The 12,977-nt window shown below is 41.6% G+C and overlaps 1 long non-coding RNA gene across 1 annotated transcript; it reads right to left on the reverse strand.

The window, feature by feature from the left end:
- Window positions 1-3,673: 3,673 nt before the first annotated feature.
- Window positions 3,674-7,028, reverse strand: LOC127475132 (uncharacterized). The gene is made up of 3 exons (XR_007906099.1): window positions 6,897-7,028; window positions 5,659-5,864; window positions 3,674-3,953 (listed from the first exon to the last, which is right to left on the reverse strand). It is a non-coding gene; the product is annotated as an uncharacterized LOC127475132 (long non-coding RNA).
- Window positions 7,029-12,977: the final 5,949 nt, after the last annotated feature.

A 12,977-nucleotide genomic window follows, 5' to 3' on the forward strand; every position in this document is an offset into this window, starting at 1 on the left:
TCTCCCAACTAGGCACTGAGAGACCAATTACACCATGGTACTGCTCCCAGAGCCCGCACTTTGCCTCAAGGTCCTTGAGAACATAAATATAGAGGTAAGTCCAGGTATGTAGGGCTCTGACAGCCCACTGGAAGCACCTGCCCATTGTCACCAATGCACCACCTGTGCACCTTGGCACGCCTGCGTGTTTGGAGTCACAAAACCCTCAGGGCTCTCTGTCAGTGTACGGTCAGCTGGCAGCTTTGGTGCAGATGGGGACAAGAGGGCACATTGTGCAGCTGGGCAATCTCTCCAGTATTTCACGTCAGTGCTGAACAATGTAATAAAAGTTTGCAGATGAAAATACTAAGCTGGCTGGAAGGCAATAATTCATGTTGGGTTTTATGACACTGGCCATTTAAGAGCTGTAGGAGTGTTCGACGCAGTAACACAACCAGTTTTCTAGTCAGGGTCTAGCTCCAGCTCTGCAAGAGCATTGTTTTCCACACACAAGAAGATTTTTACCCAAACCTGATAACTTGCCATTGCTGTCTTGGAGGCCTGTATCTAGCTTTGGAAGCTAATGATGGGCAAAGGAAGGTGCCTGGAGGAGTGATGTAACTCCATTATAATAGTGTGTTATTTCTGCCTACTGCAAAAACTTGTAGGAGGAAAAGTACACACATACATATGCATAAAGTATCCAGTGTATGAAAGGGTGAATTCATAAGGAGTTGCATCTGGGATAGAGTAAGATCTATTCTCCACTCAGTTAATAATAACAAGACTCAGAAGTCACAAGTGGGGAGGTCATAAAGGGGTTTATAAAAACATTTCATATGCAAGTAAAATGAGGCACAATCCATTATGTAATATTATTTATATACATTTGTTTTAATTTCTTTACCATATCTTTTGATTTAAATGATTCCCCTCTAAGGTGGAAGCTGTTTACACGTGTAGTTCTCTGGGAAACACGACTGCCTAGCTTTGCTGCTTTGTGATGGGATGGGCATTTTATGCTTAACATGTGTTACAGTTCTGCAGAAAAAAACAGTCACATAGAATCTCTCTGATGTGTTTTTCTCCAGCAGGGTGTGGTGAATCAGTGTGGAGCTCACCTTGGAACCATAAAACCATTTTGCTGAATACACTGGTAGGACCATAGATTATTATGGGCTGCTGAGTAACACTGTTCCTATGTTTCTGCCTGCTCCGACACTGAGGACCATGTCATTGAAAAGAGTCCAGGTCTGTTACAGGGTAAAAATTCAACCCAAACATGTCCACACTCTGTTGATGAAGACCTGGTAAAAATGACCTTGAAGGAAGTGGATATTACATGTGAATAATGTAACTGCTTGGATGAGGGTATAAAATTTGACTGGAATATTTGAGGCCACCCTCCAAAAAGCTTGCTTGGGATTTAGAAACCAGTTCATTACCTATTGATAAAAGCTCAAAAGCAATCTTTGTATGACTTTTTGCTCCAAACACACATGCATTTATATAATTGCAACATGTAAGGCACTGTATTCAGAGACAAGAATCACGTGGGGATAAGCATGTAAGGGATACGTAGGCGCACAGGCACACGTGTTAAAATGTAGGAGCATGGTTTCTTGTTGGGATTGCAAGAATTCTGTAGTGAAACACAAGCAAAACTAATAATTGAAATAATAAAGGGAAAAAAGACTCTTCCCCACAAAAATCAGACACATGCCAGTGGTACTTTCCCAACCTAACTGAGAGGAAAAGCCTTCTTGGCTAATTCATTGCAAAGCTAATGAAAACCAGACAAGGGATTGAAACCAAAAAAGCTTTATGTTACAGGGAAAACAAAGCTTTCCAATGGAAATTATTCATTAAAAAGAACTGGTTCACTGAAATTAACAAAAAAATATGTGAGAGAAACACCATACAGAATGTGTTTTTGGTGATAACAATCTTACATTTATATATAGCACATTTCAGCCAGATGGACTCCAAAGTGCCTCACAAGCTCTGGTACTTGTATAAACGAAATGTAAAGAATCACTTTTATTCCCCTCCATTGAAATGTATCTTTACTGGATGTATCACTTCAGTTGCATAAAAATACATTGTGTCACACAATAGTTTATTATATATGTAGGCAGACAAGTTGACAGAACTTAACTATCCAGATTTTTCCTCAGCCAGGGCTGGCCAAAAGGGTTAACACCTCTGGGGAAAAAAAACACAGCATATTATTAATGCCTAAAGTAGCCAGAGCGCATTTTCTTAAGATGTTTGCTCCCTAAGCGAACATGGAGAGATTGTCTCATTAACTCCCCAGTGGGAAGAACACCTTTTCCAGTCATCAGTCACAACGCAGCACTTCAGGTTTTCATTAGAAATCTTCAAAATCACATTGTGTATAACACACAGGCCCGGATGTGTGTACCCACTGAAGGCATCCTGGTTGTAGCTGCTGTATGTTTAGGGAAAGCCACTCTGCTCTTGTCAAACTCCTTTGACAGCCCTGACACCTGAAGCACGGGGCGGTGCGGGCAGAAGCTTTCACATGGTGACCGGGAGCTCCATCTTGCAGATTTGCTTCCCCTCCCGTTCCTTTATGAAAATGGATTGTCAGAGCAGCTGGTGAGACAGAAGTGTCTGCCTGTATCTCAGTGTGGCTGGTACTGTGATCCACCACCAGTACATGCTGAACCAGGCTCCAAACGGGGAGGGGGAAGGGGGCAGTTTCATTTGCTGCCAAATCCCTTAAGCAGTTGCTTGTTTTGTCTCTCTGTCTGAGCAGATTTTTCTTTGCTTTTCTTCTTACTCCACCTGCAACATTTCCCCCCACTCTGTTTTCTCATAAAGGGGAGGGAGACAGGCAGACACTTATAGAGTGGTTTTATTTTTATTTATTTATTATTTTGGGTGCAGAAGATGCCTGCCAAGAGGAAGCCTGCAGCTACTGAGCTGCGCAGGAGGGCGGAGAGGTTGGCTGCTCTCGGAGGTTCTTGGCGCTCGGAGGCTGATTGGAAACACCATGCGTGACAGTGCACAAAAAAGACACTCGACAGATCACCAAATTTCACAGTCCCACCTCAGCACCTCCAGAAGAGCTCAGGGCATGTCCTGCCAAGGAGCTTCTTGCTCATTAGCCTGCTGTATTATTAGCAGATGTTTCCCAGCCTGTATACATATGTGCTGACCTGTATGTATGATCTGCCCCAAGAGAAGGTCAGGCAGTGCTTGACCACAGCAGCCACTGAGCCTTTTCCCACTAATGGAGCATCCCTGAACAAGCAGTGCCAGGATTGCCTTCAACTCCCCAACCCAAAGATGTGCAAGGGAACAGCCTAAGACAAGTTCCCCTGATGCTCTGCAAGCTCAATATTAACAAGAGTCATGAGGATAATTATCCTTCATTTGCATTCACAAAACAGGACTGGGGCATCACTGTGTGAATCCAAACACAGCCATGTGAACACGTGTGGCCAGGAGCAAGCATTCCATGACTTCTGCTGACAAGGTTTATGGCACAAACAGCCCCTTCCTCAGTGTGCTGTTAGGGGCTAATAGGCTGGCCCTATGTCAAATGGTAAAGTTAATAACTATGGTGATAAAAGACTAATGCAGGAGAGCAGTGAAAACACATGAAGGATTTTTCTCTCATTGACACGTAAACAAATTCATTGTTGTTAGTGTTTTCAGTGAAAAGAATGGCTTTCTATTGGGAAACAAACCCAGAAAGATTGAAAACTGCCAAAGCAGAGGAGTTTTCAGCCAGATGTATTATTTTTATATACTCACACACCTGTAGGCATGCACAGAACACAATACATTTTAAAAGAGAATTCCACATGGAGAAGTTATTATTAAATCATTTCCCAGTCAATCATCTTCGCTCCAAACTTGGAGATGCAGTTTATCTGATGTTCTGACTAGCAGATGAAAGCTTTGGGTCTTCCAGTGTTTCCAATGCATCATCCCTAGCACTCCTGAAAGAAATCAATAGTGGTAAAAAAAAAGACGTGAAAAATAGAGAATTTTCGTGGTATGGAGAGAATTAATAAATTCACTTTGTGAGATAAATGGGATGAAAAGGATAATACAGTGTTTCCAATCCATGAGGGTCTTGTACCAATTTAAATCATACAAGGTAGGATGCACTGGCACAAAGAGTGCTGATTTCAACGTGTTAATGGACTTTTGTAGGGGTTTTGTTCTTTTGCTGAGATCTGCAGCTGGGAGGTACAACTGGTTGGTCTGGTCTGAGTTTGCAGATGGGTACATGTGGTCATGAAGGTACATTTAGCTTTGTACACTCTAAATGTGTGTTGTATGGATGACCATTTTAATTTGAGGGAAGATCTCATAAGGCAGCTGGGAGATAAACTGGCTTTATGTCTTGGATCTCCATGACTCGAGCATCTTTCTGGTTAAGTATCTTTTGTTGATTGTTTTGATGAGAAAATGTGACTATAAATCTACAGCACCAGATTCAATCTGTTTAAAGTTAACTTTTGAAATGGGCTTTTACCTGAGCAACCAGGTATCTGTTTTCTTTTGATATCTCTACACTGGAGGGTAACTGCTCAATTATATATTAGCTGTCTCCACAGAACCCTGCCTAAGCTCCCAAGTATGTTTTCTGGTATCCATGGCCTGCATGAATTTTATACATCTCCTTCTCTGGGACTTTATAAGTCAGCCATAAAAGTTTGTGATGGGGTGGAACATAGTGATGTCCACAATATCAGTCTGGAAAAATGCTTTATATAAAGTGTCATTAAAATGGATTTGGCAATTTTTTATTTTTATTTTTTTCAGGAGCAAGCAAGAAAGAAAAGGGGGAAGGAAGAGAGAAAGCATTCAGCACTGGCTACATTTTTTTTTTTACTTCTCTGATCAGTAAGGGAAAAGGAAAAGCTTTGATTTCTTTAAGTGTGCATAACTCTAGAAGCTGGGGGGGGGTGCTTAGCCCCTTTGGATAGAGCTGAACTGTTCGTGTATTCATATTATTAATGGCTTTTGGTAATGATTTTACTGCACAAATTGTTATGAGACTGTTACAATGCAAATGGGATACCAGTGAGATTTTCTATCTGAAGACCCCAACCATAGACTACGGATATCACTGCAAATTCTCCTATTTAATAGATTTTGGATCACTCTCTATGCTCATAACAATGCAGACTACTTATTACTTAGTGGCATTCATTTTGTACCAGGACTAGAGTAGATACTGATGTTGAAAAAGCCTTTTTTCCCCCCCTGTAACACTGTCTCCTCAAGAATTGCTGCCGAATGTCCTTGAAGACATAATAGCTTCATAAACCCAGGTATGATTTTTCACAGGTAGTTCACAGGGCTGTCAGTTCCTGTGCTTTTTAATTCATAGTTTGAGGAGTCTGCCTAGAAGCCCATGCACTGGGATGCATGTGATGACAGGAACCCCCCATAAAAGTCTCCAGACATTTCAGGCGAGGACAAAGGCTTGCAGGGATGACCTGGGGACATGCTGAAGGCTGGGGAAAAAAGAGAAAGAAAAAGCAGCAGGCAAATAAAAAGAATATATTGCATATATTGTTGGGTTTTGCTGGAGAAAGGAGTACCTATGGGTAAGCCATACTCCAAACCACGAAGAATTCAGGGCAGCCAAATGCTTAGACTACATGCGCTTTAGGCCAGGCTTAGAACAACCTTGCCATCCTGCAAAGGACGTCTGGGAGTTTCCTCAGCATCACTTGCTCTCTGTGTGTAATAGTCCAGCACTGCAGTCACTGTACTGGATGAAGGCATTAACATCGAATTTCCTCTTGAGGCACATCTGAGGCAGTGCTTGAAAGTCTCCAGAGCCTGACCCGCTGCAGAAACCTGGAGCAGCTCACCCATCCCAGAGTCAATCCCTGTAAAATCCCTGAGACTTAGCAACAGCTTTGAGAAAGGACAAGAAGAAAGCAAATAGTTCTGCAGGTCACAGACTCTCTCAGCTCATTTTCAACCAGATACAATAAACTTGCTCACACAAATGAAAGGTCTAGTTTGTACATGCTCCCATCTGTGGTTATCCCTGCATGTTGCAGGTTTGCAGAGGTACGGGATGCATTGGTAGCAAGTTTCACTACACAGAGCAGTCACTCCAGTGCTTGTGCCTGAAGAGAGCTTGAAAGAGTTAAAGGCAATAATGTGCTCAGGAATGGCTTGTTTGCAGCATGGGCTGATATTTTTTTTTGTCAGCTTTGTGACCTGCAGGCACACACCTGGTCTCAGGGTCAAGTTACAACCAGGATCCCTGGCCCAGGGTCAGGACCTGGCTGATGATAAGAAAAGGAGGCCCTCCTTTGGCAAAAACCATCACTTAAAGAAACAAGAGAATATTAAGGAATATTAGATGGCACTCTGTCTTCCTTTAGGGTTCATTTCCCTTCCTTTAATTATCACAAAAGGTAAACACTAAATATTCCAGGGAGTCATGGTCAGGGGAAAATCCATGAACTGCACATTCATTATGGCCTTGTTGTGAATGCACTGGGAAAAAAAAGACAGAAAAGTTAGTGGGCTGCCCTTATTAAACTTCACTTAGCTACTGTTAATTATGGACCTAGATTGAGACTGAACAGCTCTAGATTGAACATTTCAGCTCTCCCCTACTGCAGCATCATTTAAAAACTGTAAGAAAATGTCAGTGAGAAGAGACCATCTGTTTTCTGAGTGGAAGCCCACAGAAGGAAGAAAGAAAAGAAAAAAGAAGAAACAATGCATGCATAAACCTTCAGCTAATGCTTATCTTTTGGGTAGCTGGTTTGTAGGGAGTTGGAGTGGATTTAGGGATGTTTATGCAAATCATAAATGATAGCCATGGACTATATATATTTTTAGCAATATTGTTTTACTTATTTCACAGACAGGTAAACGAAAGCACACAACAATTTAAATACCTTATTTGCAGTCATCAGATAACCAGATATTGAATCCTGATGCTCTTTCTCATGTTCTAACCACTAAACAAAACTGCCAGAGATGTCCCAGAGTGCTTAATAAATTGTGCCCAGGGGGTTATTTTCCTACGACTGAAATGCAGCTGGACTGAAAGGTTGCTGTCACTCTGCACAGACTTAGCTCTGTAAAATGGGGTGTTGCCAAAGGAACTCATAGGGGAAATTTTCGGTACAGTTGGCAAGGTGTGATTACAGGCTCTGGATTAGCGCCAGGATCTAATGCAGACCTAACACCCTCCTTCCTGGAAAAACTGTGGGCTCTTTAATAGCCCTTAGTTTTATGTTTCACCTGCACGTAAATGAGTGGCACCAATGGGAGATGGAGGCAGCTACAGTGCTGTGAGCACCATTAAATCTTCCTCAGAGCTGAAGCATTTCATAGTGATCAGTATTAGCCATTGACCTGATTTGTCAGCCTATCAAAAGGGAGTCACGTTCCTGGAATTACCCTTCTTCTCTCTTCATTCCCTGAAAATAGTTCATGGCAAGGATTAGTCTGTACAAAACTGGTGCTTGAGTACCCTGGTGCAAATGGAGAAACTCCCACTGGGCATTGTACTTTGTCTTTATATTTAATTTGTGTGGGATTTTACTTTTTCACCTTTTTTTTTTTTTTTTTGGTCATTGGGTCTGTCTTGGGTATCTGGGTTCAGAAAGTTCACCTTCTTAGAAGGCATGAGATGTGACACTATCTAGTTAAAACTGTCCACTTTGGAAAGACAATGTGACTTTAAATCTCTCTTGGCCCTTTGTAATAAATGTTATAGTTTAAGCAAGCAATGTCTTTCCATTAAAACTATAAACTTGACTAGAATAATTAAGACTGATTTAAAGTAAAATTAAGTTTGACATGTGGCAGGTGAAGTGGTGCTATTAATTTCAACTGCATATTTGGCGACAATAGATGAGGGAAAATGGGGGACATGGATAAAAAGGGCAGAGCTGTAAGTCCTTTCAGGCTCTTGGTCAAGTTGAGGATGGAGAATGAAGCATATTTCAACTCTTTGTGGGTTGTCATTTGCCTTGGAAGTAGGAGACAAGAGCTTGTTTTTGTTCTTGACTATTATCTGCAATGGATCCAAGGGAAAAGGGAGAAAAGGGGAAATGAATATTTAGAAAGATGGTCCTCCTTTGGCCTTTTCTTTTTTACCCTTTATTTATAGCTTTTGTATATTTTTTTCTTATTAATTTTATAATTTCTAAGTTTCCCACCGTTGGAATTCCTGTGGAAGGAACTTGTCTACCTCTCATCATTTGAGGGGAGGCATTTTTCAGACTGTGATTTTAGATGCAGGCAAAGATGACAGAACTTCTTCAAAACTGTTTATGGTAATGAAATTGCATCCTAAGGACCACTCTAGGATCCAATCCATTCTCAGGCTGATTCCTCATTTCATATAAAATCCAGCTGAAACCTAAACCTGAGTAAGACCAGCTTGATCTAGTGCCCAGATCTAGTAGAGACTAGTTTGGGTGTGAGCCTACGTTGCATCCTCCACTGAGATTATCAAAAAGGTCTCGTTATTATAGTCATCAACCATCTCATTTCCTGCCAAAGATTATTGGCGTGAACTCTCTCCAGAGTCCATCAATGCCCTTGATCCTGAGAAATTACTGTTGAGAAATAGAAATAATTATGTTCTCCTCCTCCAACCCAGATATGGTATCCACATCTTGACAGCTTTTCCTGTCCAACGTCAGCCAAGGGAGTGAAACACTAGTATCCAGGGAAGGATTTCCTTTTTTGAAATCAATAAATTCTAATTGCCAATCATGCAAATAAATATGCCTTGCTGGAGCAATGTTATAGTCCACCAGGACTGAACCACATTAACTCATTGAGGAAACCTGATTGCAGACTGAAGTGAATGAAAATGTCTTTTAGGGGACCCTGCCACCCTGGTTCTGATGACTGGATTCTAATTACAAACATATTACTTTTTCTGCGCTTATTAATGACAAACATATCAACCTTTCCACCGGAAAGTGAAGTAAAAATCCAATTTGAATAAAGAATTGCAAATGCCTTGTGTAAAAGACTGCACACAAAACAAACCAGATGTTTCAAGCTGCATTGAGAGAGCTTTACAGAGCAGCTGGGAGAATTTTTTTTTTTTCCATCAGCCATTGGTAAAAGATATACATTGCCAGCACGCAAACTGCTTCCATTTTTAATACTCATATAATTGGTTTACTCCTGTAACCAATGCAATATTAAGTCAAAAGGGGTGGGGGGAGGGTGAAAGAAAACAATGACACTGGTCAAAGTTTACGAAGGTTATGGGGTTTGTGGATGGAGAGGAGAGTGGAGGAGGATAGAGGTTATTTTTCCCCATAAAGCTTTCTTATTTACTGCAAGGTTGTGAAATTTGGAAAAAAATACTAATAAAATTTATTGCCGGGGGTTGTAAGAAGATCATACCTTGGTTCTATTTTCAGCTCCAAACAGATTATAGGACAATGGAGCATAAATGGAAATTAAAACAGATTTAGAACAGACGTTAGGAAGCACTTTTTCACATCGAGGATAATAAATGTGTGGAATGGCCTATCAGGCAAGGTTGTAAAGGCAAAGACACTGGGATCATTCACGCAACAACTTGGGAAATAGCACACTAAAATGGAATGAGTCTGGATGGTGAGACAGCCTCTGTTTAGATTTCTAGGATGCTTCAAGTCTGTGTGTTCCCTTCCTTTCCTTTCATTTTCAAATGGTAATTTAATCTATGATTTGTTGATGTTTCAGGCAGGTTTGTCACTCACTTTTCCTGTGAGGTGGAAGACAACTCTTTATTCCCATGTCACCTGCCTTGATTTCTTTGGACAGGGAGTGTAGGAGAAGAGAACTTGCTCTGGGAAGCCAGTCCTGCCTCTTGCAAGATCCTGAACACAAAGTGGAGACATCTTTTCCCCTTTCACAGTGGATAGATCTACCAACACCACACATTCTTGGAGGAGCACATTCCCACCAGATCTACCCTTCTCCATGAGGGTGACTCTCATGGCAATCCCAGTAGAGTAGCTCATCTCTGCTCATGCTGTGTATTCTTAATTTCAAGATACTCCAGAAATCCTTTCATCTAATGGAGAACTTCTGAGAAAGATATCTAATCCCCAAGCACTTACTTTGTTTCCAGCACAGCCTTTCTAACATGCACAGGTCTATCCTATACTCATCTATACCTAAACCACATAATCTTAGGCTATAAGGACAGAGTGGCTTGCATGACTGCCTCATTTCAAAGTGTATCCCTGCTATACCTCACTATTCATGAGGTCACAGACCAATAAATGATTGGTCTGTGACTCAATATCTCTCTTCTCCTTCCCACCACATGTGGATGTGTGGGAAGGAGAAGAGAGATATTGAGTCACAGACCAATCATTTAGTGTGCAGCTTCCTGCTTTTTACTCCTTGTGCCACCTGCACATGTACCTGGCACAGATGGCACAGTAGCCAACACCAAATTTCACAGTGTTCACCTGCCTAGGTGACACCAAGCAAACCCTACTGCACTCAAGGACAAGAGGAGCTCTGTTCCACCAAGATGTCTTGAGTCTTCCTAAAGCTGGGACTCTCTCTCTGCCTTTCTCAGAGAAACCCAAGATTTGACCAACAGTCAACAAAGTTCAAAACTTTGGGGGATTCATCTAAGAAAATGATGGTGAAGTCTTTTGAGGACTGTGTATTTGCAGAGAGGTGAATTCTGGAGCTTAAAATTTGACCAATATCTACCACAATTACTTCATAATCTTGTCATTTTCCAGACATAAGTGGACACATCACCTGTGGACGCATGTTCTGCAATGCTCTCAGTCTGGGCAATAGATGGAACTCCTAATATAAAATTACAGCTCATAAACACAAACCACCTGGGCCACCCTTCCTGCACAAACAGACTGAGACTTTGGGGCACTTGCCTTGACTGAAGATGTGGGAACCCAAAGCAAGGGACCTCTGAAAACTCCTGAAAGTTCACCAGACCTCACCAGGAAGAATCAGACAACAGTTGTAGGTTTCAGTTTTAAAAGCCTCACTTTGAATGCCATGATAAGTCAGTGGAGATGCATTCTCTGTGTGAATACCAGTGTTCTCCAGAAGCATCACAACAGATTATTGCAGTTTCCTTGGGCCAGATTATTAACCATATTTAAGATATTTCTGCAGGGATGAATCCAGACAGTGTGGCCTCAGAGGACAGCACAAGGAACTCACCAAATATAAAGTGAGGAACTGGTGAGTCGTAGTCTGGGACACTCATGTCCTTTATTGTGTGTATGTACTCTAATAGTATATTCTAGCCAAGGATTTCAATGTACTTTAAAACATAAATTATCTTGACAAAGCTTCTCTGAAGGAGATAAAACTTACACAAGAAGAAGGTCAGAGCCAGAGAGACTGAGGGATTTGCTCAGGGTCACAGCACTGGTGAGTCAGTCAGTTGTGGAGCAATTATAGGAATCCTCCTCTGCAGCCTGTGCACTAAACATCCTCATCACAAATAAGATAGGAAAAAAATGCATTATTTCCCCACTGCATGCACTGCAATGTAATCATATGTGTGATATTATTTTATTTGTTTAGGATAGGGTATAGCATGAATCTGACTGAAGAAGTCATACTTCTGCAGAAGAACTTGAAAAAATACATATTGGCAGCCTCTCTATTCAGACAAGCAAGGATGCCACTAGAAATACAAAAAGGAATGAGCTTTCAGTAATGAAGGTAATCAAAGTGGAAAGTGTCTCTCCCCACGTTAGATGATCTTTAAGGTCCCTTCCAACTCAAATCAAACTATGATTCAATGATTCTATGAAAGGCCTATAAGAAAAAAATAGGGAGAAAATGCTCTAATGACAACGCAACTGCCCCAGAAGTATGACACCACCAAACTTTATTCAAAGGCACAGAGTGTGTTTATAAGAGATTTATGACAACATTGGAATCAGAAACAATTGTATTGATCACACCAGAACCAGAGAAATTGTATTGTTGTATTGATGACAGGTTTAAGAGAAATAGGCTGACTTACCTAATGCCTGTATCTTGCTGGGAAAAGCTCTCTCTGATAAATCAAATCTTAGTATACACATCTTTTGCCAGCTTGATCGATAGAGTATTTACATGCATCACTAAAGCTCAAGGATTTTAGTCTCAAAATCATAACTTGTTTTACATGCAGGACTGGGATTCCAGAAAGTGGCAAATCACAGTATCCTGTGTCACTATTGTATTGCAAGAGGTTGCTCAAAGGGTAATCCCAGTAAGCACTTTCCTCATATGTTTCTTATCTCAGGTAACAAGCAGAACTGTAACCAGCCAACATTCACCCAGCTCCAGCTGCCAGCCTGCAGCAGCCACAGGACTGGAGGGGTTCACTACCACATGAGAGCTGCCCATGCCACGCTCTTTTTGATCTGAGGTGTCAGGAACAGCATTCAAACCACCCAACTACTGAACAGAGACTGTGCCTGATCAAAATGCACAGTCAGTTGCCAGGGATGATGATGTCCCTTGTGTTGAAGGGACATTTGGCCTGAGTGAGCAAAACAAAGTGGGATGCTCAGAGCTGGTTACAAACCTGACTCCTCATGCCATGGTGGCAACAGGGCAAAACGTCCTTTTCTTTTTTTTTCCCCAAGAAATCAGGCCTAAAATAATCCCACATGTGTTTCTTGTTTTCAACCCTTACCCCATAAAGCCAGATTTATTTTTTTTTTCAATAAAGCCATCCCCTGGGTTTAATAGTAGCTATTCTAGAATCTGAAGTTAGATTAATCACATCCCACTAGCAGCATTTTAGCTGAATGCAAGGGAGGCCTTTTTGCAGAGTATCTCCTGTGCTGAGCCCAAGTCCCCCTGTATCATTAGAGTCGGGGCCAGTGCCCCGTGTTTACGGCAGAGGAATGCCGATGAGGGGCTGGAAGTCCTCATTGTCAGCCTGCCACTGACTCTCTGTGTGACTTTGGAATTAAACACAATTTCCCCATGGCTCGCTGTGTCCCTTTTTGTCAAAGCTG

The sequence above is a fragment of the Manacus candei genome, unplaced genomic scaffold (assembly GCF_025592945.1).
Source record: "Manacus candei isolate 608988 ecotype Guabito, Panama unplaced genomic scaffold, ASM2559294v1 h1tg000046l, whole genome shotgun sequence".
Lineage (NCBI taxonomy): Eukaryota > Metazoa > Chordata > Aves > Passeriformes > Pipridae > Manacus > Manacus candei.